We start from the raw sequence: 23,564 nt of genomic DNA, 5'->3' as shown, positions 1-23,564 counted from the left end.
CCTTATCGGCGAGTCTTGATGGGTTGCGGACCCAATCTCCTTTAGGCTGCTCCAAATATAATTTCGGCTCCGGATGATTTTGGCGATCGCTACCTCCGCTGCTCCGATGCGATACAAGAGTTCTGCGGACCCGATATGATTTTACACTCCACTTGATAAGGGACTCGGCTCCGGAAGTCGGAACTTTGCACTGCTGAAGGCCCTTTCCGGACCCGATCTAATTTATACTGGCTTCATAATATTTTGGCTCCGTTAATTCGGAGCTTTCACTTCGGCTGTTCTAAGGCCTCTCCTCCGATTCGATATTTGGTTTCCGGACCCGATATGGGTCTGGACCAAAATTAATATTCTTTCAATTCCGCCACTGTCCCACCTAAGGGGAAATATTTTGAATTCTCTGTGTAAACATAGATATTCGATATAGCACTTGTAAAATGATTTAAGGAGTCTGTATACGCCGGGATAAAAATGAAATGACTCCCAAGGCTTCAATCACATATCATGCAGAAAATAAGCGCTCCAACACTTTCAATACACAGTGGATTAAGCTATCCGATACATGCATAGATATATATTAGCAGAACACCATTAACTCCTATACACAGATGGAAAAGCTTTCAAGAACAATGCTTCTGCTCGGTCCTCCTCTCGCTATGATAGCTCCTCCGATATGGCTCCATCTACTCTGTTCCATTTGCTCCTCTCTTTTTTTTGGCATATATATGGCATATATATATGCTCTGTTCCGCTTGCTCTATTTGATCCTGTAGCTCCTCCTCTTTGGCTCCGATATGACATATACACATGTGGTTCCTCTTGCTTAGTCTGCACCTCTTGGCTCTGTTTGCTCCGATAGCTCCTCCGATGGCTCCTCTTGCTCTGACACTCCTTCGATCCTCTCGGCTCCGATATGCTCTGTCTCCTCTTCTTTGGCTCCGATATGCCTGTTTTGGCATATATATTACAGGCAGCGTTCCTCTTGCTTTGTCATGGCTCTCCGATAGCTTGGTGGCTCTGTCTGCTCCTCTCGTCTCCATCCGCTCCTCTGGCTTGGCAGTGTCTTTCAAAGACCACCTCCTTGTATATATGTCTGTTTCTACATATATATATATATATATATATATATATATATATGGCTCGGCTATCTTGATGGCCTTTGCTCCTGTCTCTTCATGAATCTGCTCTGCATCCCCTTGGCTTCATGTCATCCTCTAGTATCCAGAATATTGCCATATTGACATCAATGACAACCTAGGTCAACATTTGTAAGCATATTTCAGTATTTTACATTAATGAAATGAAGTGTTATTTCTGCTGCATATCTGTTTTTATGGTTATCTCTGTAATTTGTTGTGTTCCTGTTTAAAGTCCGGATCAATGGTATCAGAGCGGTCTGCTTTTTCTCTGTTTTTCTTTGCATGTCCCCAACAAGGTCAAGATATAAGGAGTTAGGGCTTGAACTGGTCGAACCTTTGCAAGACCAACCTCGCAAATCCCGACGGCCTCCCATGGCGGATGAGAAGAAAGACGAGGGGGCAGGAGATCCTATCAAAATCTTGCTCGAAGAAGCCCTCGAGCAACAACGGAACGTGATGATGGACAACTTTGCCCAGATCCTTCAGCGGCTACCCAGAAGCGACGCATCGGCTTCCAGTATCTACTCTGGAAATGCCACGCCCTTTAAGGTACAAGTTAATTTTGAAATCCCCATATTCAAGGGTCAGATAGACGCAGATGCCGTATATAAATGATTAAATCTGCTAGAGGGTTATTTTTCTGTTCATGAATTTTCGAGTCGAGAAAAGATGGTTTTCGCTCTTCTCAAAGCAGCCCCCCACGTCAAGAACTGGTGGGAAACCTACTGCGAGCAGAAGGATGAAAGTACTGGCTCACTATTTTCAGTCACACCCACCTGAAATTCATTCCGGGATGCCATCAAGGAGTAGTACTACCGTGTCTGGAGCTATGAGGATGAATACATAAAGTGGACCACGCTGCGGTAGGGAAGGGACCAAGACGTGCCGGAGTTCACCAATCTTTTCCATACCCTTCGCACAAAGTTGGGTATCAAGAATTCGGAGCAGCATTTGATACACAAATATCGTGGCTGCCTGCACAAGTACATCCAGGAAGAAATACAATTCCTGAACATCTCCTCGCTCAGCACAGCATACCGATATGCAGTCAAGGTCGAGCAGAAGTTTAAACAAAAGAAGCGAGACTTTGGATCTGCGAATCCAAAGCAGGGTAATGGTGCCCCTAAACCACAGAACAAAGGACAAAGCCAAGGTGGGGCAGCCCAAGACAACCCGTCAAAGCTTCAAGCAAAGAACAGTGCCACGAAGCTGAAAAAGGACACGGGAAAATGGTGTGAGTTCCATAAGAGCTCCACTCACAACACAAGTGAGTGTCGAGCCAAGCAGTCACTGGTGGCTGAGCTAAAGGTTTCAGAATCAGATGCATGTTACGATTCTGAGTCAGAACCTGACAAGGGAAATGACAAAGGGAAGAAGATCATTGATGCGGATCCCAACGCCACTATTTCTACCGCCAAGATCTAGAGAAATAAACCCGAAGATCCAGAGGAGAAGGAGCGTCTCTTCCACTCCCAGATGTGGGTAAAGGGCTCCCTGCTACAATTCCTTATTAATAGCGGGATCCAAAATAAACTCATTTCGGCAGAGATCGTGAAGCGGTTGGGCTTAACGACCACAACACATCCACAACCATACACCATCAGGTGGCTTCACCAAGGACGAGATCTTCGCGTGAGCCAGCAGTGTCGCCTTCCATACAACATCAAGCCCTTCATGGATGAGGTATTGTGTGACATTGCTCCCCTTGAAGTTTGTGATGTATTATTAGGACAACCATACTTGTGGAAGCGACATGCTGTGTATGAATCAAGGCCCCGTGTTGTTATTATTACATTGTAAAATAAGTTGTACAGGATACCAGAGGTAGCACCACCTACCGCCATCTCTTTGGTTACTGCAAAACAATGCAGTAAGCTCATTTCCAAAACCGGGAAATTTGTGTTCCTGATGATACGCCCTCAAGGAAAGAAGAAGACGGTGGCTGCGGCCTCCAGACAGGGCCCCTCCGCACGGCAACTACAGATGGACAAGGTCGTGGAGGAGTACGAGGAAATCTTCACCTCCATTACTGTTGCAGATTGCCTCAGTCGACCACCGATCATGGCGTTAACCACCGTGCTCAACTCTTGTGGGCACGAGACTTATGATTGGCCACTTCTCTACAAAAGCGACCCAAAATTCGGCCACACATACCAGACACTCTTGGAGGGTCGGCATGTTCCATATTTTCACCTCCAAGATGCCCTGTTATGCAACCTGGGTCACCTTTGTGTTCCTTCAAGCGAGTGTGCCAATATGATTTGGGAAGCACACTACAGTCGGGCTGCTAGGAATTTTGGGGTCGAGAAAACAATGGCAGTACTGCAAAATTATTTCTGTTGGCCGAATCTTCGACAGGATGTTGGGAAGTACATCAGATCATGTACTGCATGTGCCATTGCCAAACCGACCATCAAGAAGCACGACCTCTATACCTCGTTGCTTACCCCTAGTCAACCTTGGGAATCCATCTCCATGGATTACATGTCAGGCCTTCCTTCCACTAAGCATGGAAATGACTGTGTTTTTGTGGTCGTCGATAGGTTCTCGAAGATGGCCATTATGGCAGCCTACAAGAAGAATATCACAACAGAAGCCACTGCTAAACTCTTCTTTGAACGAGTATGGGTGAACTTTGGGATCCCACAGTCTATCATCTCAGATCGGGACAGTCGGTTCCTCAGCACATTTTGGTCCAGTCTCTGGTCAGTTCTGGACACCAAACTCACGAAGTCCACAGCCTTCCATCCTCAAACTGATGGCGAGACAGAGGTTGTAAATAGGATGATTGTGCACATTCTGCACATGTATAACTCAAAGAATCCACGCACATGGGACGAGAGCCTCCCCTATGTTCAACACAGCTACAACCGAGCTCTTCACAACTCCACTAGCCATAGCCCTTTTCAGGTGGGTTTGGGATTCCAACCACTATGCCCCATTGATGTGGCCATGCCACTTGAAACTACTCACATAAATTCAGCTCATGTCCAGTCCGAAACAGATAAGGCCACCAGCTTCATTGAGCGCATCCAACATATTCACCAGCAGGTCCATGAAATTCTGGAGAAATAAAATCCCAAGTACAAGCAACGACATGATCAACATCAGGTGCCACACAAGTTTCAGGTGGGCGACAAAGTCTGGTTGTATTTGCAAAAGGAACGCCTTACTGGAGCCTATCGGAAACTAAGACCACTCCGATATGGTCCTTACACCATTACTAAGGTTGTGGGAGACAATGCATTTGAGCTCAGCATCCCCCCATTCCTTGGCCTGCACCCAGTGTTCAATGTGGACTGCCTTCGGCCATACTTTCCACCATTGCTAGACACATCTGACATTACAGAACAGCTCACACCCATAGAATTAAATCCAGATTGCATGGAACAAGCTGCAACTGATTGAATTATGGACACACAGATCAAGAACACTCGCTAACAGAATATACAACTGTATCGAGTTGTTAAAGCAGGCCAACTCCTTCACCAGGGCAAGTGGCTCACCAGGGAACAAGTTCAGCAAAAGTTTCCTCATCTCATGGAGGAACTCAACGCAATTGGGACCATTGCTTCCTAAGGGGAGAGGAATGATCTAGGTGGATATTGGTGGCCACCTGCCAAGTCCACTTGGACCCCCACCATTGTTTCTCTCAGCATTTTCAGTTTCCTTAATTGTAGCACAACTTACTATTTTTAGCAGTTTTTCGGGTCCTGAACTTCCGGAGCCGTTTTGAGGCCCTAAACCACGTTTTTTGGTAAATCTGGGGCAACATGGGTCCGTCGACCAATGTTTCCTCCCAAAGTGGTAGTGCTTGGATAGATCTTTCTAACGAGCTATTGTGCGCGTCAAACGGAGATCGTATGCCAAAGTTACGACCCCGGGAAGTTGGTGTACCAATTTACCCAAACGGGGCCCACAGTTTGGCGTTTCCTCTTCTAGGGTTAGGTTTTGGAATGTTAAGGGTTTTCCATTGTTTATCAACAATAAATAGGCCTTCGAGCCTCATTGTAACACAGTTCAGAGGCATGTAGCCACCACATCTCTTCTCAGAGATAAGCTACCATCGCCCTAGCTAGTTTATTTCCATTACTGTTTGTAAGCATATTTCAGTATTTTACATTAATGAAATGAAGTATTATTTCCACTTCATATCTGTGTTTATGGTTATCTCTGTAATTTTTTGCATTCCTGTTTAAAGTCTGGATCATAACCTTATGCTTGCAGGATTATCCTTGTGCTTAATCTTATGCACACCACACCTGGAATAGCCTACAAAAGAAATTAAAGCAAGGCACCAATACATAAACGTCCCTTGAGGCTTGATCTTTCAAGCAACAAACTAAATTGTATTTGGACATAAAGAAAACTTCTTGATTTTCTAACTCAAAATACTTAATAATGCTTCCCGAAGCACTGATGCACTTGAATCCAAAATCCCTAAGGGAAAAAAGAAAGAAAGAAAAGAAGCCCGAAACCACAAGAAACAGTAGTAAACCACTTCAATGATTTTTTCTGCAGAGAACCATCAATCACAATAACTATACAGCAAGTCATAGAAACCTGCTTGAAATTTCACAATACCTTAGAACATCAATATGTAAAAAGCCTAAACGCTTTTGAATCCTGAAGAATGCACATGCAAACCTTTGACTCAATAAAGAAGTAACATGCCTCTGTGTCCCACAGTGCCAGCGAGGATTTCTGTAACAAAAAAAATGTAAGTGAGACGATTATATATCTTCAAGAGTTCGAAAAAACGAATATTAAACGCACACATCTTGACTGACCACTAATGCAAGACATAATAGAGTAATAACCATGATAGAGTAATAACCTGCTTCGCTTTAATTTGTCCAGCTTTACAGAGCCATCAACAATAAACCAGAACAGGGCGTCAAAACAAGTGGAGCGAGAGATTTTGAATAAAGGGGCATCTGCTTCACTAAATTAAATAGGGAAACCACATCAACATGTTCATCTGCTTGGTGAAGACGGTGGGACGAATCATGGAAAACATGTTTTGACTAACGCCCTCTATCCCTTGTTGCAGTTTCCCCACCCTGCACGATGTTTGGATGCAGTTGTGGAGGCTCGGCCTATGCCGCCACCGGCACCTTTATCGACTCCGGGCGCTTAGGGATTCTGTGCAATTTAGGCTGCGCAATGTCCGAGCGCAATTCCTTCTACGCTGCAATCTGCTCAGGGGAGGAGCGATCAAGGAACAGGGGAATCGAGAACGGCCATTGAAGGAAAATGAAAACTTTTAAATGGTAGATGGAACAATGTCCATAATGTCCCCCGCCTTCATTGACAACTTCCTCCCATCGACCAACGTCATCTTCATTGATTCTTCTCAATCATAACAACTGTTCTAACATATCTAAAACTTGTTTCATGGAAGGCCGACAATTTGGCACGATGTTGGTGCAATGCAAACCAACTGCTAACATACCCAACATTTTCTCTTTATAACCACTGGTTCTGTCGTCTTCACCTTCAAAACCTACCAGGAAATTAAATGAAATGTCTTAATTCTTGCACAATGCAGATCCACCAAATTTCATTCAATAGCAATCAAATGATCTGATCATATACATCAACAGAATGTGTTAATTGTTGCAGAGCCACCAGATGTCATAAAATAGCATTAATATGGTCTGATCATATATATCTAATCCTAATGAGCATTTCTTTATCTTTTAAAAAGAATTCCCATGAGGCTCTTTTATTAATTTTGGGATTCTATTTAGTTCTATTGTATTGGATAATTAATATAATGTTTTTAAATTTCAAAATTTATTTTGATTGAGGGAGATAACTGAAGGTCTGCTAACATAATTATTTTTTGTGCAGGCATTCCTTGGGAAGGAGACATGTTCCATGTCTTTGTTTTTGAATATTTGTTTGGAATCTCCTGTGCTGACAATCTCAAGTCTTTGGCAGTTGAGGGAGTTTGCAAATATTGATCAACATAGCTGTTATGCATGTTGTCAAATAAGGATGCAGTCATTAATAACAACTCGAGGAATCCATGACACAATAGAGGACAATCTCAAAACTTCTTTCACAACCTACCAGGAAAGTAAATGAAATGTCTTAATTCTTGCATAATGTAGAGCCACCTGTTGAGTGATAAAAGGTGCCTTTTTAACTCCTAATTATCTTCACATTAATTATCAATCCAAGTAAGTTTTTCTATTTCAAGAGTGTACATAGTATGTGGCAGCTATTTAACTCAGAGAGTAGTGCTTCTAAATTGCAGTACAGTCCTTTCAAATACAAGAGTAAACAGATGCAGCAAGTAAATTCTAATAGCAATTAAAAGAAAAAATCAATCCTCTAATGAAACTAAATCAGACATTCATCAAAGTAACAACAATCATCAGTCGAGAATACAGTAATAATAACTCATTCCTCTTTTAATTGATTCATTCAATCAAACACAATTCTTAATATAAGCGGCAGATGATCAAAATCTAAGAGTTTCGACAATAGTAGTCAATTCTCTTTACGGCATATGATCTTGAATCAGAATGCTTAACTAAATAACTAGATCTGAAACAACAGTAAACTGTATCAACGATATTACTGCAGAATACATGAAAACAGGAACAACAAATATAATTGGAAAACAGGAAATAGCAAAGCGATATAATTGCAGAAAGTAGAAATTCAATCAAACCATCACACTGCAGGAATCATAAATGCATGATACAAGAACAACAAGTGAATCCACTAGGGCCGAGCCCTTATCCTCCAGTGAACACCACTGGATTACTTCAGGATATGTGAAGGAACAACAACCGTTTTATATATTAATCATTTCATAAACATTACAGCAAGTTCGTGCTCTGCTCAACAACGAGAGTCAATGATAAATGTTACAATTTCTCCAATAATAATTCCCCCCGTTATGTTTACAATTGTTCCCTTTTTATAATGGGAAAGAGGTAAAAAGATAACTAGTAAAAGCGATCCCTCAGGATCTCTCGATCCTGAGGGATTCGCACAATTTCTAAGCTCAGACATTTTCCCTCCTTGCGCTGATCCTGTTTGATTTTCTTTTGGACGTATTTGTAACCGCTGCGCCCTTCCTTATCTTGTTGCTTCCTCGTTGTTCCTTGGTTGGGAACAACAGTTGTCCCTTTTCATCTTTTTCCTACATAAAGAAGGATATGATCAGCTAAATTGTAATTACCGATGATTTCCTCATTTTTACCATAATACTTTGATATATTAACGTTTTAGGATATAAAAGGGATAGAACTAAAGGAAAAGGATGATGAAATAAATAACATATGCATACCTTTTCCATGACTCAACATACTCCCCTGCTTACCCTTTTTCATGTCCTCATGAAAACCATGTAGTTTGTATGCAGAGCAGTCAAGGAATAAGCTGGAGAAGGGAGGTCATAAAGTGGTCTGAAGCCATGATTTTTGGCCAAGAACTCAAGGATAGGTCCTGTCTGCCCTTCAGGCAATTCATATATAGCTTTATAACCTTTAGCAGGGTACCAAACAATAGGGCTACAGAACCTACAACCCAGCCAATAAGGCCCTTCCCTTAAGATGAGGTTGCTGTAAGTAACAAAGCGTTCTACAACAAGCTTAAATTTTTTATAATTGAATGGCTCCCTGTTTTGTACATTACTATTAGAAACTATCCACCTCAACTTGGCTGCAGCCAAGGAGCTTTCCTGAATAGAAAGGAAGTATTCTACTCCCTTATGGACAATCTCTTTGGGAATGGGCCCTAGGATTTGAATTACTCCTTCCCTCTTCATTAGACTTTTGTGTCTGGCCAGCATTTGCAAGGGGTGCTTAGGTTCACCTCTGACACATAGGTCTAGTCCATTTTCCTGCCTCTGGAAAGTGTTATGGACCTTGAACCATTTCAATTGATTAACAGCGAATGAAATGAAAGCCTGGAACTGCACATCTCCTATAAAAGGACTGGGGTTCTTTTCGGTTTCTTCTTCTAATATAAAATTGTGTAAATAAAATTCACACAACAACCTCTGTATTTTTATCCCATGATGCTTACAACAATTTATAAAATCATCAATTGTTTTCAACTCTATTGGTTTTCCAGCTTTGACAGCTTTGATCTTCAACTGTTAGTATCTTTCCATCAAAAATAGGGCATAGTTATTGGCAAGAGATCTGCATGCCAATATGTCAGTATACAAGGAGCAAATAGTATCCATTTGACCCCTAGCCTTTTCCAATCTGAGCTTTATTTTCTCAGTCCTCTCTTCTACCTTTCTATATTTCTCAAATGCCTCACTTTTTGACGCATTCATATTCCACAGTTGCCTCTGAAACTCCGGGTACCTCTATTGGGGGACAATTTCTTCCTCAAGCCGTTCTATGGTAAGCCGAGCCTGTGCTATATTTTCTTGAATATTTGCTATACTAGGATCGCTGCTTGTCATATTGTCCTTGGCATGAATATCTATTGCGTATTTTTGTTGTGGGACTGAATACTTATAGTTTGTGTACTTTTATTATGGACAGTCCATCCTTCTGTCTAGATGGCCGTGTTGTCGGAGGTTACTACTTCCATTTGAACAACTATGCTACGAAAATGTATATTCTCTGTTTGGGCAGTTGCTTCTACAACAATGACGTGCTGTTCCTTAACAATTTGAGTGAATATGGGCTCAGTTTGAGTCCCAGTGACCTTTGTATCATGAAATTCAGTTTGAATGGCTGCATTCATTATTTTCGGGGTTCTGCCTGAAACTTTTCCCACTGTTAATGTCCTTATCCTTTGCCTGAGTCGTTTCACTAATTTCTGCAGCCTCTGTTGTCCCTTTCTAAGCCTTTTAACTTTGTTTTTCTTCTTTTTGGAAGGAACAACTATTCCACAAATCATTTATGCTGGTTTCTTATCTGCGTTTTGTTCTTCAGGAGCTGTGTCCTTACCCTGACTTGTTCCTATTTCTCCTATTTGTCCCACATCTTGGGTATTTAAATTGACCCAACTAGGTTCTTCTGGAGGTGCATTACTAGTTCGGTTTGCCTCTTCCTGAGTGGCTTCTACCCCTGATTCTTCTCTACCGATTATATTTTCTGATATGCTCTTATTATGGGCAGAGTTTTCTTCTGATTGTGCTGCTTCAACATTAAAGTTGAGCGGGCTTTCAAGCTGTATAAATTCATTCATATTGGCCAAAATCTGGGCCAATTCCATATCAAATAAGTCTAACAGGGGACTTGTGTTGGGAGTTAAGGGGAATTTTGATTCATTCCTCTCCTCTTCACTAGAGTGCTCTGTTTCCTCCTCAAGTTCTGACTCCCGGTCATCCCGTCCTTCCAGCTGTAAAGGTTGCTCATTTTTAGGACTAGATAGTTCTAAGGGTTGGCTGCTGCTACCCTGGAGGTTTTCAGCTGTTCCCAAGCTTGTCTTGGCAGAGCGTCTGCATTTTTGTGGACTGTTTGCTGTGCTGGCAGTTCTCTTCCTTTTTGGGACAGGGTTAGGAGCAGGTAAAGCTAACCCACCTTCTATGGTAAATACTAATTCTTCCCAACTTGTTTGTTGCTGGGTAAGATTATAGCTTACTATCAACCTAATTAAGAAATGATGACTCACGACAGTTTCTATATGCAGGGATTTTTTTATGCTTCAAGCAGCATCATGCAATAAGAAATTCAAATACGCAGGCAAGTTTACAGAACATTTCTGCTTCAGAACTACTAATAATTTAAGGTGTTGTGGCCTTACCACATCTTTTCTTCCGTCGCATGTGATATAGCTTTGAATGATTCTGGCTAGTTCTATCCATAGTTCTCCAAGGGATGAAGGTTGAACTCCTTTGTCTTTGACAATCAGGGCCTGTCCCTCATCCTGAAAAACTGCAATAGCGTCCTGCAACCTCAATTTTTTATGAGTCCATATGGGTCCAACTGCTGGTAATCCGGACACTTCAGCTATTACTGCATCTGTCACTGTAATTTTCCTTCCTCTTATCGTAGAATGTTCATTCTGTAAATTCTGTAAGAATTCGATAGCAATGGCTTCATTTGGTTGTTGCAGTCATGTGAAATATGCAACCCATCCAACTCTGACTAAAATTTCTCTGGTGGCATTGGAAACAACTAGTATCAATGGCTCCCTACACACCATTCTTCCTCCCATTTTTCCTAAATTCTGCACACTGTTAGCTTAACACAAGTAACACAACAATAGACAGGTAACACAATAATGGAACAACAAGTTGTTAATATCGGATAATATTTTTTCAGCATAGCTAGCGTTAAAGACTTGTTATTATGGAATGTTATATAGTCCTGTATAACCAAATAAAGGGCTAACACGCATGCATGAGTGCTTTGGGAGTCGCCCTCTCCCCCCCTTAAAATGATAGGTCGCCTTCGATCGGTTAAATGAAGGAATGATGCTCTGGCGACAACGTACAGGAGTGGTAAAAATGGCAAGGTATACATATTTATGATAGGATCACAAAAATATCGGGGTACTGAAATCGATGCATAAACGAGAATTATGAATAAATGTGGAGATGTCGTGGAATGATTCGAAAAGGGAGAAAGGACATCTTACGTGGGTAAGATGCTTTGCGGTCATTATTCCACTTAACCCATTATGATTGATTTTTTTAAAGATATCTCATGCATAAAGATTCAAAAAATAAATCAGGGATATAATCTTCTCTGTAATAAAGATAAAGAATAAGAAAATGGAGTTATAGTCACTATTGATGTTGAAAATTTGACTCCAATAACATCCGCAGAGCTTTTGTTGCCCACAGGTGTTTATAACCTTGACAGAGTTGCTTTTTCACCCTTTGGAACCATGATCTTTTATGTATAATTAGGAAAGTGCCTTATGATGTCAGAATGGAGGCCATTGTGCTGGTTTGGTGACCAGATGAATCACAATGCCATTCACTGGGGAGGAGCGAAAAGTTGGTAGGACAGCTCATGATGAGACCTCCTGTTCCAAGGACTTTATTTTTTCTGATGCATCCATTGGATCATATCCCTGGTGTGGTGGCCATAGTGGGAATGCCACTTCGCTGCTTCTTTATGATCATGGTAAGCTGGCTCATGATGAGACCCCCTATCCTCCACCTGACAAATCATGAAATTGTTAGAAAACATATATATATATATATATATATATATATATATATATATATAGAGAGAGAGAGAGAGAGAGAGAGAGAGAGAGAGAGAGAGAGATATATATATATATTTGCGATAACACTTCATATTTATATATATAGGGTGGCTCAACACTTCTTAAGAGTAGGGATGGTGGAAGAAGTCTAAACATACCAATAGAAAAAAATATGCCCTTACTCTTATTCAATGATAATGAGTAGAGAGAATTATAGGGGTTAGGGAAGAACCATCATGGTATAAATAATCAATCAATTTGATTTATAGCGAAGATAAGGAAAGCAAAGTGATATGGATGGTTGTGTCCTTCCCTTTTTTAGTCAATACAAAGCAATCTCATTAAAGATGATAATATTTGATTTGCTTGTTCCAGTAGCCTTCAAATTTGTATCCTTATATATATATGTTTGTATTCTTGCCCTATAAAGGATCATAGAGAGTGAAATAATATTCACAAGGTGCTTATTTTCTAAAGAAAACATTTCACAAAAAGTGTTGTTCCTTGGAGGGAACAGAAAAAAACACACAAAATTGTTGTTCCTTAAAGGGAACCGCAATTGTTCCTTAGGAGGAACAACAAAAAGAAACAAAACTGCACACCGAAACTATTGTTCCTTAGAAGAAACAACAGCTGTTCCTTATAAGGAACAATGAAAAGAAAGAAAAATAATTTGATGCGAAATTGATATTCCTTAAAGGGAACAATAGTTGTTCCTTAGATGGAACAACGGAAAAACAGACGCAAACGAAACTATTTTTCCTTAGAGGGAACATCATTAAAACAAACCCAAACAAAATTGTTGTTCCTTAGAGGGAACAACAGTTGTTCCTTAAAAGGAATAACAAAAACAAATGCACACGGAAGTGTTGTTCCGCAGAGGGAATGACTACTGTTCCTTAGAGGGAACAACAAAAAACAAACGCACACAGAACTGTTGTTCCTTAGAGGGAAAGACTATTGTTCCTTAGAGGGAACAACAACTGTTCCTTAAAGGGAACAACAAAAAACAAATGCACACGGAACTGCTGTTCCGTAGAGGGAACGACTGTTGTTCCTTAGAGGGAACAACAACTGTTCCTTAAAGGGAACAACAAAAAACAAACACACACAAAAGTGTTGTTCCTTGGAGAGAACGGTTGTTGTTCCTTAGAGGGAACAACAACTGTTCCTTAAAGGGAACATCAAAAACAAATGCACGCGAAGCTGTTGTTCCTTAGAGGGAACAAAAACAATTCCTTAAATGGAATAGCATGAAAATCGAATATACAGGGAACTACTGCTCCTTAGATGGAATGACAGCTATTCCTTAGAGGGAACAACAGTTGTTCCTTAAATGGAACAGCAAAAACAAATACACGTAGAACTGTTGTTCCTTAAAGGGAATGGCAGTTGTTCCTTAGAGGGAATAACAGTTATTCCTTAAAGGGAACAACACGAAAATCAAATATACAGGAGACTGTTGTTCCTTAAATGAAACGGCAGTTGTTCCTTAAAGGGAACAACAATTGTTCCTTAAATGGAACAACAAAAACAAATATATGCAGAGCTGTTGTTCCTTAAAGGGAATGACAGTTATTCCTTAGAGGGAACAACAGTTGTTCCTTAAAGGGAATAACACGAAAATCAAATATATAGGAGACTATTGTTCCTTAAACGGAATGGTAACTGTTCCTTAAAGGGAACAACAATTGTTCCTTAAATGGAACAGCAAAAGCAAGCACACATGAAACTGTTATTTCTTAAAGGGAATGATAGTTTTTCCTTGGAGGGAACAATAGTTGTTCCTTGGAGGGAACAACACGAAAATCTATACACAAAATTGATGTTCCTTTAGAGGGGACAACAACTATTATTTGGAGGGAACAACAAAAGGAAAAAAAAAAGAGTTTCTTTACAGTTTTTACAAGCAAATTCAATCAAAATAGAGAGAAGAATTTATGTACAAAATTCAAAGACAAAATGAATTATTTACTGGGTCAATGCTGAGGATGGGTTGTCCTCCTCAGTGAGAATTTGTATGGTGGAATCTTCCTGTAACTGCTAGAAAAAGGACTCACTAGCAAGCGGTTTGTGAAAGTCGTACTCGATGTCCATTTGCTTTAAAAGAATAGCTAGACCCGTCGATGGTGGCTAATGTGATGGTGCCATTATCATGCACTTTTTGTATCTCATAAGGTCCCAACCATCTAGATTTTGAATTCAATTGGGAAGATAGGTTCTTTTCCAAACACCAATTGGTATGGGGAATATCCCGTGGTATTTCTCCATGTCATACGATATGCCCACAGGGCTTCTGGAAATCGGGTAGCCCAGTCATGTCTATGTGATGCAACTATTTTTGTGAGTATTTCCTTGATCACTTTATTTGTGCTTTCTACCTAGCCATTTTCCTGTGGGTGGTATGGAGTTGTGATCTTGTGCATGATATGATAATTCTTTAATGTTGCAGCGAACTTATGGCCTATGAATTGTGGCCCTCCATCCGTGATTACCTCTCTAGGCAAGCCATATTGCACGAATAGTTGGAAAAGAAAGTGGATTACTAAATCCTCTGTTGCCCTTGGTAGGGCCTCTGCCTCCACCCATTTAGTCACATACTTTGTTGCAACTAATATATATTTATTTTGATTAGAGGATGGATTTAAATGACCGATGAAGTCTAACGCCCATCGCTCAAAAGGTTCAATAACCATCTCCGGGTGCAGAGGCATTTCATCAGACTACCCGGGGCATCCCATTCTCTGGCAACTGTCACATGCTTGGACAAACTTCTTGGCATCCTTGAAAATGGTGGGCCAATAATAGCCCATCTGCAAAACTTTGTGACTAGTCCTACGATATGCAAAATGTCTGCCGCACGACCCGTCATGGCATGCTTTCAGAATGTCGAAAACTTCATCTTCCCTAATGCATCTTCTAATGTGCATATCATCTCTTGTATGAAATAAATAGCCTTCGATCCAAGATAATCATGTGTTGCGCTGTACTATTTGTTTTCTTTCATTAGGCATCAGGTGCTTGGGTAATTTTCCCACTGCCAAATAATTTGCGACATCCGCATACCATGGTGTTTTGACTGTTACAGCAAATAAATGTTCATCTAGAAATTGGTCTTCCACTGCTGCCAAGTCATCTGTCTTTGGCATTCGTGATAGGAAGTCTGCTACTAGATTTTCTTTTCCTGGTCGATCTTTAATTCTTATATTGAATTCCTACAAAAGAATCAACCATCTTGTCACTCTTCCATTTGTAACTGGTTTATTGGCTAGATATTTAATAGCAGAGTGATTAGTGTATAGAACCACAAGGTACACTGTTATATAATGTCGGAATTTATTGATAGCATAGACTACAGCCAAAAATTATTTTTCAGTAACAATAGAATTTAATTCAGCAGGAGATAGATTTTTTCTAATATAGTATATTTCATATGGCTTTTTATCTTCTTCTTGACCAAGAACTACTCCTATGGCTATATCTGAAGCTTCGGATGAAATCTGGAATGGTAGATCCCAGTTTGGGCCCCTTAATACTGGGGCTATTGATACTAGTTGTTTTAAATTTTCAAAAACGTTGTCACATTTATCGGTCAAAATGAAATCAATATTACTTGTTAGTGCATATAACTGTGCAACAATCTGAGAAAAATTCTTTATAAACCTTCTATAATAACCAGAAAATCCCAAAAAACTGCGTACCATTGTTTGTGTGGTAGGAGTAGGTATTAAAAGAATTATCTGAATTTTTGCTGGATCTACCTGGATTCCAGCAGCTGAGATTATAGCTCAAAGTCATCTCCGTAAGGTGTGAAGTCATCCATATACACCTCGAGCCCTTCATTTATCAGATCTGAAAAAATGTTGAGTATAGCCTTCTGAAATGTGGTAGGGGCATTGCACAACCCAAAAGGTAGGACCCTGTAAGCAAATGTTCCCCAAGGGTAGGTAAAGGTAGTCTTATCCTGATCTTCAGGGGAAATCTGAATTTGATTGTATCCGCTGAAGCCATCTAGGAAAGAAAAGAATTTTTTTCCTGCCAACATGTCCATGACTTGGTCAATGAATGGAAGGGGGAAATGGTCTTTTTGGGTTGCTTTATTAAGCTCTCTATAGTCAACACATATCCACCACTTTCCATTATTTTTTGGCACCACTACTAATGGAGAGACCCATTTGCTGTTAGATAATGGGTAGATAAAGTTTACATCTAGCAATTTTTGTAGTTCAGCTTTGACAATATCTTTAAGATGAGGATTTAACCTCCGTTGAGGTTGTCAAAGAGGCCTAGTATCCTTCTCTATATAAATGTGGTGCATGCTTAATTGGGGATCAATCCCTTTCATGCCTGGGTAATCCCATGCAAAGGCCTCTTTATATTTTCTCAGGAGTTTAACAAGCTTCTGCTCCTCGTCAGCAGTCAGGTTTTTGATAATATTCAAAGTTTTTCTTGGATCAATTTCTATGGTTTTGTTGTTATAAACAGAGGTAGTTGTATTGATTGATCGTTAATATCTTTTAGGGGATCTTCTTCTATTTCGATATCGAATGCTACCTCAATCATGTGACATTTTAGATGGGATCCGACATCTAGTTGGTTAATATAAGTGTTAATGATGTCATATTCTGTTTGATCTTTAAATTTGAGAGCATCTTCTATGGTTAGCGGTGATCTAATGTTTTCAGTTAGATATGATACAGGTTGTTTTCTGGTTTTGATTATTGTTAAGCTTGGTTGAGCTGAAGTAAATAAGGTTAAATTCTTTACTTTGCTTCCTCTTGCTAGAGTCATGCTGCCTGTTCGACAGCTAATGTAAGCATCCAAAGTTGCTAGCCAAGGTCTACCTAGAATTAAGAGATGTCCATCGAGTCGGTTTCTAGGATTGATAATCAGAAAGTCTGCAGGGTATTCCCAAGAGTATACAGACACCATTACATCCTGTAACGTGCCTTCTGGTTTGACTACCGATCGGTCAGCCAACTCCAACAAGGTCGTGGTTGGGTCCAAGGATGTAATGCCAAGCTTTTGACAAGTTGCGGTTGTAAGAAAATTGATTGCTGCTCCTAAATCAACTAAGGCATTGGGGAAGGAGCATCCATTTATTTGCACCATGACTATAGGATTTCCTGGGTCTTCATATTTTACAGGTGTTTCTCTTCCTAATAGTAAATCAGATAAGGTACCGACTACATGGACTATTGGATTTGTTGTTATTTTCCTCTTTGGCTTTTTCATACATAATTCTTTAATAGTTTTTGCATAAATTGGGATGTCTTGAATAGCCTGGAGGAGTGGTATTTCTATACACAAAATTTTCAATTCTTCCAGAAGATCAAAATCAGGGTGTTCAATTGGGTGAGGTATGATTAGTCTTTCTGGGAATGGTGGAGAAGAGGTGGTTTCTTGATCATGAGTTTTCTATCTAACCATGTTCTCTTCTTGTGGTGCTTGTTCTACAGGTAACGGATCTTCAATTTGAAAATTTTCATCCCCCTCTGATTCTATTATCCAACCAGATCTTAATTGAAGGTCATTGCACTCCCTTAAATCGGCTTCTAGTTCTGGTCCTTCAATAATTTGTATGGATTGAACCAGTCTATTGTTTAGGTTCGGGTTGGGTTCGGCTGTGAGCTGTGGTTGTAAGTTGGTCTGAAGATTCTGTTGCAATGTGTAGGGTGCTGGAAGTGTGGGTTGAGTTAGGGGGATTGTTCCTGCTGGCTAATTTATAGGTCTCTGCCAGCTTGACTGCCAGTTCTGGTTCTGTGAAGTTGAGGGTGGCCATTGGGATTGATATGCATTATTTTTCCAAAACAGCAGGAAGTAAAAGGAATTTGGCCAATTGTTATTTTGATTTGATTGGTTGGGCCAAGGTGGCATAGGGGATTGCTATTGTGACCAATTGGAAAAATATGGCTAGTTTTGCCACATGGTTCCCGGGTATTGTTGTGAATTATATTGCGACATTTGAAAGAAAGAGGATGGATCAGTCTGCATACCTGTTTGTCGTAGTTGCCATTGGCAATGCTAATTGAGCAGGTAGACTAGTTTCGTATCTTCTTCTGCCTCTTTATAAACTGCTTTTAGCCCTGGGAGTGACAGGCAACTTTTTGTGGCGTGATCTTTCGTGCATATGGTGCAGGTTTGCACCATGTCCAGCGGGCACTCTTTGTGGCTATGCTTCTTTCTGCATCTAGGACAAAATATCACCAAATTTTTTTCTGCTTCTGCCTACTTTTGTTTGGGTTGCATACTGTCCAATTGCATTGTCAGGGTCCCTAAAATATCAGTTTTGAAATCCTCTAGTAGATTGCCAATTTCTGCGTGAGTTATGCCTCCACCGGGGATTTTTTTGTCCTTTGTGGTCATGTCGCATTCTATTGGCTTCAATCTCGTGCTGCCTCTTGAACACCTGATACACAGATTAATGATGTCAGCATAATTCTCCTGATATATATCTCTTTTACCCATAATATTTAATGTTTCTACCCATTGTTCTTTCATCCCTTTAATTAGTGTAGTTTTCAGCACATTATCAAGTAAAGGCAAAGTTGCATATGGAGATCATTGGAGGTTATATTGAAATTTTTCCACATATTCTTCTAATGTTCCACTTGGTCTTGCTACCATCTAGAATATTTCATCTTTCAATTCCCTAGATCTACTGTATTCCTAATACTTTTTTAGGAAAGCGGTCTTCATTTTCTCCCAATCGTTTATTGTGCCTCCACCTAATCCCATAAACCATCGCAAGGCTGCTCCTTTCAATGTAGAGGGAAACAATTTTAATTTTTGGGGGTCAGTGGTATAATCATACCCTCGACACAATACATCAAACTCGAACAGGAATGCGTCTGGATCCTCTGATGTCAGCCCATGAAAGGTAGGAATATTTTGGAGAGGTATGGCTTTCATAGGCATGTTGACCGTTGTGTCAATGATGGGATACTGCAGGGTGGAGGTTTGAGGTGTTTGTGAGTTGTTGGCCATTTGATCAAATATGTGCCAATACCCTTCTGGGATCTCTAGAGAGTTATTCCTAGGATGACTAGAAGGGGTGGGAATGAGCTTAACAACGCTTCCCTGGTCTGGGATAATGAGCATTCCTTGCTGAACTACTACCTGAGGGGATCTTGGCTCCTCTGTTTCCCCTGCTCCTTCTTGAATGAACTTAACGACACTCCCTTTATCTGGGGTGTTGAGTGTTCCTGGTTGAATTATTACCTGAGGGGATCTTGGCTCCTCTGTTTCCCCTGTTTCTCCTCCTCCTTGACGAAGATTACTAGAATTCCCTTCTTGTAAAGAAATTTGGCGAGAATTTTCAATTTCTTGAAAACTTTTCTCAGTCTCTTATGTTTTGCTATGGACCTCAGCGAAGGCTACAGATGGTGAGCCTGTGGCCCGAAGGGAGCCAGTAGGTTGTCTGGAAGCAACTTTTCTAGGACCTATTGATGGCTGAGATTCAACTTTCTTTATGATGTCGTCTATGAAAGTTGATCGCCCAAGGGTCACCAGTCCCTTAGCTTTGTCGGGTTTGGGTAGTGGAATTGGATTATTTTCAACTTTTTTCTTCTTAGTCATACACACAATTCAAATATTTACCTCTACCCTAAGTTCTTAACAATTTTGCTGGAAAGAAGGTAGGGGAGCAGGCATTTTACGTGCTCCGTACGTAGGTTCTTACCTTTCATTTTCAAAACCAAATTCTTTCCCAACACACAAGCAGAAAATACCTATTTCAGATTTTTGTACTTGTGCTAAAAAGCGGGCAGGAGAGCAAGCCTTTTACTTGCTCGTTACGTAGGTTCTTACCTTCTGTTTTCAAAAACTAATTCTTCTTCAACAACAATCATCAGATGTACACTACTCTTCCGAAATGGCTACACTCTCCCCGGCAACGACGCCAAAATTTTGAGTGATAAAAGGTGCCTTTTTAACTCCTAATTATCTTCACATTAATTATCAATCCAGGTAATTCTTTCTATTTCAAGATTGTACACAGTATGTGGCCGCTATTTAACTCAGAGAGTAGTGCTTCTAAGTTGTAGTACAGTCCTTTCAAATACAAGAGTAAATAGATGCAGCAAGTAAATTCTAATAGCAATTAAAAGAAAAACTCAATCCTCTAATGAAACTAAATCAGACATTCATCAAAGTAACAGCAATTATCAGTCAAGAATACAGCAGCAATAACTCATTCCTCTTTTAACTAATTCATTCAATCAAACACAATTCTTAATATAAGCGGTAGATGATCTCAATCTGAGAGCTTCGACAACAGTAGTCAATGCTCTTTACAGTATATGATCTCGAAACAGAATGCTTAACTAAATAACTAGATCCAAAACAACAATAAACTGTATCAACGATATTACTGTAGAATACATGAAAACAGGAACAACAAATATAATTGGAAAACAGGAAATAACAAAGCGATATAATTGCAGAAAGTAGAAATTCAATCAAACCATCACACTGCAGGAATCATAAATGCATGATACAGGAACAACAAGTGAATCCACCAGGGCCGGGCCCTTAGCCTCCAGTGAACACCGCCAGTTGCTTCAGGATATGCGAACAAATAGCAATCGTTTTATATATTAATCATTGCATAAACATTATAGCAAGTTCGTGCTCTGCTCAACAACAAGAGTCAGTGATAAACGTTACAATTTCTCCAATAATAATTCCCCCCATTCTGTTTACAATTGTTCCCTTTTTAGAATGGGAAAGAGGTAAAAAGATAACTAGTAAAAGCAATCCCTCAAGATCTCTCGATCCTGAGGGATTAACACAATTTCTAAGCTCAGACATTTTCCCTCCTTGCGCTGATCCTGTTTGATTTTCTTTTGGACTTATTTGTAACCGTTGTGCCCTTCCTTATCTTTCTACTTCCTCGTTGTTCCTTGGTTGGGAACAATAGTTGTCTATTTTCGTCTTTTTCCTGCATAAAGAAGGATACGATCAGCTAAATTGTAATTATGGATGATTTCCTCATTTTTACCATAATCCTTTGATATATTAACATTTTAGGATATAAAAGGGATATAACTAAAGGAAAAGGATGATGAAATAAATAACATATGCATACCTTTTCCATGACTCAACACCACCAAATGTCATTCAATAGGATTCAAATGATCTGATCATATACATCAAGAGAATGTGTTAATTGTTGCAGAGCCACCAGATGTCATAAAATAACATTCATATGGTCTGATCATATACATCTAATCCTAATTATCATCTCTTTAGCTTTTAAAAAGAATTCCCATGAGGGTCTTTTATTAATTTTGGGATTCTATTTAGTTCTGCTATATTGAATAATTAATATAATGTTTTTAAATTTCAAATTTCAAATTTTTGGAGTGTTGGATTCCCCCCTCTTTGAATAAGTAAGCTCGGTAAGAAGCCTCCTACCTTCATCACTATAAATATGGGCATGGATCTTCCATAAATTCATGAATTAAACATGCCATCATTTGTGATTTTCTTCTCTAATTTCTGCGACCTTTAGTAATCACGCACACATGTAGTAATAGGTCACATTTTTGGAGTTGATTGGGTTTATCTTTTATGTTTTTGGTTATGTTTTTTTGTTGGGATTTTGGAATCAACTAAGTGGGCTTTTTGTCCCTTATTTCGCTCTCTTTTAATAGACTTCTATGGCCCCTTTCTGAGGTTGCATGCACAGGTCCTAGAGGTCATATTTGGCCTGCCTCCTTTCAAGGGTTTGACCTTCAAAGAATACAACCTAAGGTCCAAATTCATCCTTCTTCACAAAGATTTCTATGGAAAGTTGAGGCATCCATTCACACAAGACTATTTTTTGGTTCATCTATAGACGAGGCCAAGTTTCCTTGCAAATTGTTGAGGTTGATATGAGGTTATTGTGGGTTTATCTAAGGCTACATATTTTTCTTCTTATGATCTTTATTCGTTATTTCTATATACCTCTATTGTGGCATATTTTGGTCTTTTTTAAGCCAATCTGAATTTTTGGGTTGAGGTAGAATGTGCTTATCTTGAAGCGAGTTCTTGCCTCCCTCTAAGGCATATTCTTGGTCATCATTTTCAGATACTTATCACTTACATTTCGGCCTTGAGGAAGTTTCTTATTCACACAAATTCAGGGTTATTTCTGTGAGGTTAATCTGCATTATTTTGAGGGTAATTGAATGATGTTTGGAGCACAATCTATAGATTGATTCGAAGAAATTTTATAAGTAAACTAAAGGCTAGTGTTCAGTCTACATATGTGGCTTGTCTTAGGATTTGTTGAAGACCTATTCAAAAGTCTCATTTAGACAAAGATCAGTGATGTTCCTTGAAGTGTTTTGCAAACTCATCTGAAGGTGTGATTTTCTTCTCTAATTTTTGCGGCCTTTAGTAATCACACACACATGTAGTAATAGGTCACATTTTTGGAGTTGATTGGGTTTATCTTTTATGTTTTTGGTTATGTTTTTTTGTTGGGATTTTGGAATCAACTGAGTGGACTTTTTGTCCCTTATTTCGCTCTCTTTTAATAGACTTCTCTAGACCCTTTCTGAGGCTACATGCACAGGTCCTAGAGGTCATATTTGGCCCCCTTCCTTGTAAGGGTTTGACATTCAAAGAATACAATCTAAGGTCTGAATTCATCCTTCTTCAGAAAGATTTCTATGGAAAGTTGAGGCATCCATTCAACATTCTATTTCAATCCTTTTTGAAGTCAATTCGAATTTTGGGTTGAGGCAGAATCGGCTTATCTTGAAGCGGGTTCTTTCCTCCCTCTAAGGCATATTCTTGGCCATCTTTTGCATATACTTATCACCTACATTTTGGCCTTGAGGAAGTTTCTTATTCACACAAATTGAGGGTTATTTCTGTGTGGTTAATCTGCACTATTTTGAGGGTAATTGAATGATGTTTGGAGCACAATCTGTGGATTCATTTTGAATTCAACATTCTGTCTGCGCCCATGTGTCTCAAGCCCATCTTGCTCTCACCTTATTGACATTGCCAGAGCTTCATGTCCAATGTTCTTCAGAGCAACGCATATCATTCATAAGCTTTGCAAGCTTCGGAAATCCAAGTGGGTCCTGCAGAAATTTCATCAAGGGCTCTTGCCATGCAGTGAATTCAACTTCCATTGCAGAAAATGTATGCACTTCTTTAATACACTATTTTGATTGAGGGAGATAACTAAAGGTCCTCACCATAATATTTTTTGTCTTGGAAACAATGATGCCAGTGAATCTTGCGAGTGTAATCTTGTTTTTAGACGTTTTTTGTTGTTCT

The sequence above is a fragment of the Pinus tabuliformis genome, chromosome 1_1 (assembly GCF_031772625.1).
Source record: "Pinus tabuliformis cultivar Carrire ecotype Pingquan chromosome 1_1, CPIR1, whole genome shotgun sequence".
NCBI classification, from domain to species: domain Eukaryota; kingdom Viridiplantae; phylum Streptophyta; class Pinopsida; order Pinales; family Pinaceae; genus Pinus; species Pinus tabuliformis.
This window is presented reverse-complemented; position numbering follows the sequence as displayed.